The sequence below is a fragment of the Eptatretus burgeri genome, chromosome 7 (assembly GCF_056783735.1).
Source record: "Eptatretus burgeri isolate ZD-2024b chromosome 7, Ebu_testis_v1, whole genome shotgun sequence".
Classification (NCBI taxonomy): Eukaryota; Metazoa; Chordata; class Myxini; order Myxiniformes; family Myxinidae; genus Eptatretus; species Eptatretus burgeri.
Genome location: NC_140967.1, coordinates 17109290 through 17114289, shown reverse-complemented (window position 1 = coordinate 17114289; position 5000 = coordinate 17109290). Strand labels below are relative to the sequence as shown.

The 5000-nt window shown below is 39.9% G+C and overlaps 1 protein-coding gene across 1 annotated transcript in view; it reads left to right on the top strand.

The window, feature by feature from the left end:
• The window catches only part of LOC147022743 (uncharacterized), a 684736-nt gene that overhangs the window by 352801 nt on the left and 326935 nt on the right, over positions 1 to 5000 (top strand). The window contains exons 5-6 of the mRNA XM_085887534.1: positions 2075 to 2308; positions 2426 to 2602. The gene's annotated coding sequence lies outside the window, so the exon portion shown is untranslated. The remainder of the gene's footprint in view (positions 1 to 2074; positions 2309 to 2425; positions 2603 to 5000) is intronic.

Here is a 5000-nt window from a genome sequence, read left to right as displayed (position 1 = left end):
TGAATGAGCAAACGAGGGACAGTTGCCCTGCCTGCGAAGGACCAATCTGACGGTTTATAGTCGGATCAGGAATCGAACCCAGACTAGACAACTCGAAGCTATATGCTTGAGCTCTGAACCATCCTCGGTGATGTAATGGTTAGAGCATCTGCTCTGAGTCACACACAAGAAAATGAGATGCAGTTTGAGGCCATTTGTCCCATCATGTCTGTGCCACATCAACACCACCCCAATCTATCATGAGATCAATACAAGAAAAATGCAAAAAGGTTTTTGTTGTTTGTTTATTTTTTGTATTTTTTTCTCTTTCCATGGAGGGGGGCATGGGTGAGGATGGTCTTGGGTAAAAATAACCACACAACATCAACGACACAACACCCCTTGATGAGACGACCCCCACCAACAGCACTCCACACACATGCACACAATCACCCATCAATGCTCAAGTTACCTACAAGTCCTGCTAACATACCTATTCCTCTCTATCTCCAATACTTCCAGGTACCTATCCAATTCCAATTTAAACTTACCGACTGGATGGAGAGTCTGGGAGGTCGCTAGTTCAAACCTGACCGAGTAATAGTGAACGCAGTGAGCTTCATATTTAACGCGTGCACATGAGAGGATAGGAAACAACAAAAACAACAAAAACAACACAATACCCTGGCAATTGTGAATCCGTGTCGTTGGCTATGACCCTTTTGCTTCCGTTTTTGTTTTGTTTCTGTTGTTTTTTTTGTTTCCGGTTTTTGTCATGGGGAATGATGCATGCCGGGAGATCATGACCGGAAGTGTTTATTTATTTATTCAATTTTTTTTTTTTCCCAAAGTGAATTTTATACTTCCGAACGTTATTTTTTTATGACAGGAAGTGTTTAATTTGTATTTAACATTACCGGGAGTGATTTTGAAACTCTTTCCGGAACTTATATTTTCTTTTATTCTTGACCAGAAGTGATTGTTTATTTATTTATTTATTCAATTATTTTTTTCCCAAAGTTAATTTTAATAAAGAAATCTCCCGCATCATCAAAAAATATTTTTTAATCGTGATTTACATTATTTGATCGCTGATCCCGAATCCAGGCCGAAGTAACCGGAAATTGCGTCAAAATCATCAGCTGTGCGGCGCTTACACGTACCATGGTATAGTTGGCAAGTATACAGTTGTGAACAAGTTATAGGTAAAGTCAGAAGCAAATGTAAGAAGAATTCTACGTTCGCTTCTAGGCTTTGCCGATTCCATATTACCGAAGACTTTAAAAATGGTATATGCTGCTTCCTTGCTTGATGCCCAGTACTTAAACACGTAGAGTATGGACAAACAACCATAGGTTGGCAATAATTGTGCATGCTTTACAAGCCTAATAAGCCTCCTCCTGCATTAAAGCCCCCCTGTATGACATCGGGTACTCGGACCAAGTTGCGGAGGTTTCTAAAACGAGGGATCATCCCGGACGGGTTACTATTCCATCATAGAATGCAGAGATTCTCCCCCGAACATCCACAGAAATCGAACCCTCAGCGGGGAAGTCAACACAACAAAGTTTTACCCAGTCCGATATTTGAGCCCTTCTGTATTAATGACTATGAATGTAAAATGAAGGGATAAAGTGACAAGGAAATGATCAATATGTTTGTTTCAATCATGAGTTTGCTTCTTTTGATTTCTTGGCAGTAATTACCAGCGGCTTCTTTGGCCTTTTCATTGTTTCAGAGGTTTCCTTCACAAGATGTCAGTCGTGTCATGGTTCTGATATTATGAATGCCAAACATGCCTCGTGTCAAGAAGTATTCATAAATGATAGTTCCATGCTCGATTGGATTGACAAAGGCATGGAAGGTTTTAACAATGCTATTGACTCGTGAGATGCAAAGGAAATATTCTGGCAGAGAATGCAGTCAGGTTTTTGCACAATGAAGAAAGTAAAAATGAAAAGTAAAAATTCCAGTTGGAATCTTCATTTGAAGGCTTTAGAGGCTGTGTGGGTGTACACCTTCATCTCTGAGCTGTCTGGCCTGGGTTTGAATCCTAACACAGCTCTAAACTCTCATTGTTGTGTTTTGCCTGCAGGTTGATTCATCGATGTGTGCCCTCCATCAGATGGGCATCTACTGGAGGATCCATCTTCTCGTTGGTAGATACAGAGGATCCCACAGTATCCTTTGCGAAGAGTATGCAAGTTTTGCCTGCACTCTGAACAGATTACAAAATTCCCGCCACCTTCAGTCAAACGTCAGACCTCGCCAGCCTGTTGATGAAAGATTTGAGGACAAGAACGCTCCCTGACCGGCATTTCAAGAAGTGGTGAATAATGCGGTGATGGGAGTAGTAATAGTAGTAATACTAGTAGCATACGCATAGTCTTTCTCCTGGGTTGAAATCAACATTCCAGGTGGTTAACCATTGTTGTGACTTTTGCAGATCAATTGGCGAAGTTGCTGCGGTGGCAAATTGTTTGCTGCACCATGAATGCCTGTTTTGTGGAATCACGTACATGTTTCCTCCAGTCGTTGACAAGACGTGGCTGCACTCACATGTTCCATCTCAGTTCACCGAAGTTTCCTTTGCCACTTAACAGTGCATTTTTTTTCCATACAGGTATGTAAAGTTAATGATTCGATCGTGATCAAACTCATTGATTATCATTTTCATAACCTGACTTTTTGTTCTTTGAGAAATGAACATTTTTGTATCTCTCTTTTTTGACATTGAATGAATTAACTGTTCATTATTTTTTTAATGAGGAATGGTCTTATTATAAGTATTAATTGTGGAACCATAAACCATCTGCAATTTATTGGAAGTCATGGAGGTCAGGGCTCTTCCTAATGAGGAGGGGCAAGCGGAGGGTATTGTTAGAAAACTGACTGCATATGTGAGTGCAAATATAAATATGACAAGAAAGGAAGAGAAAGCCTTTGGACCAGGATTAGGCAAAGCTGACTGAGTAAGTATGAGAGTTAGAGATTGTCAAATGCACAATAACTTCAAGATTAATGATGAGAAAATTCCTGTCTTTAATCCTCGTTGGATTGAAGCTTGATCTCCTTTGCTCACAAGCCGTTGTTTGAAATGAGGGATCGAACAACGTTACATGGACGTTAACAGCAGGTGATATTTCGTTTGTGGACCACCATCCAGAAACTTCCTCAAGCCCAAAACTTGAGGAAGTTCGTTGACAACGAATAAAACATTGCCTGAAGCCAAGTCTGCTATTTGTTAGCTTTACAAATTGGTGGAATCGAGTTTGGTTCTATTTCTTGGTTGGCTTGGTCGGAGATATATATATATATATATATATATATATATATATATATATATATATATATATATATATATATATATATAGATATGTATATATATATATATATATATATATATATATATATGAGGGGGTGTGTATGTGTGGATAGCATTGGGATTCTCATGTATGTACTACTTGTGAATGTTTTGTAGCTGTACAGGAACTCTGGGAATGGTTTGAAACTGCAAAGGGCTTACCATACGTAGCCTTTCATGATTGCTTTGTGCGGCTTTCTTCGGCTAGGAGAGCATGGGAGGAGTCGATATATCCATAGATATACTGTCAAACCGTGCTATTCTCTTCTGGATCTGATTTTGACAAATTTCCCTGACAATACCTGCTGCTCTTCCTCCGCTCCAAATCGGTTCTTCTGTCAGTGAAGGCAAAACAACAAAGTTGTACCCCGAGATCCGTTCCTGAAAAATCCCGCGAATGTTGAGGATTGCGAATGTTGCGGCATTGTTTTTTAAATTATTATTTATTGATTTGTTTGTTTATTTCTTTATATATATATATATATATATATATATATATATATATATATATATATATAGGAGAGCATGGGAGGAGTCGATATATCCATAGATATACTGTCAAACCGTGCTATTCTCTTCTGGATCTGATTTTGACAAATTTCCCTGACAATACCTGCTGCTCTTCCTCCGCTCCAACCTTCCTTCTTCTACAAGCCTAGACAATGTAAAATATATATATATATATATATATATATATATATATATATTTTACATTGTCTAGGCTTGTAGAAGAGCGATGCCACAGAACAAATCAGGACACAACATAACAAAGGGAACAGCAGGAGAAAGGGGAAACACCAACAGCAGGGCAGAGGGAGAACGTAGATGGAGGCAAGATGGACATACAAGGGATGCAGATAATGATGGGACATACATACAAGGGATGCAGGGGTAAGGGAGAATGCAAAGGGTGGACAATATTGATACATACACAAAATTGTGTTTGACCAGTTTGTGATTTTCTCAAGGTCTGAGGAGGGAAGAGGCTGCTGCCTGTCTATCAGCAGAATGAAAGATGTCACAGCAGATGGTGGAGTCATCTTCAAAGAGATAAGGAGGATTTTCCAGAGAGTGAGAGAGATCATTGATGAAGATCAGGAATAGGACTGAGCCCAGTTGACAGGGAGTTGAGAATAAAAGGATTCTTTTGAGTACCACACGTTGGCTACGAGAGTAGAGTAAGTCAGAAAGCCATGAGTGGATGTGGCCTTGGATGCCAGAGGCAGAGAGTTTGGAGAGTAAGACAGGATTGTATCAAAAGCTCAAGATATGTCCAGAGAGAAGGTCATGTCTGATATTGAGGTCCTCTGCCATTGTTGGAAGAGTAGAAGCAGAATGTCGAAGGTAGAGTGACCAGGGCTGAATCCGAATTGATGATCTCAGATGAGGCTGTTGGAGAAAAGGAATGATTTTATGTCGACTCCGATTATGGATTCTATGACCTTGCTGATGATTGGAAGTACAGTAAGCTAATTGGGCAGTAGTTAAGGGGATGCGTCTTTGCACTATTTTATGTCATGCTGTGATGTTGACTGATTTCCAATTTCCCATAGGAGGCCAGTCCTGAAGTGTGTCACAAAAACAACACCAAACAATAATGTGACTACACGAAGCACGAATGTAGAAGCAGGTCACACTTTGCGACCTGCAAACGCAC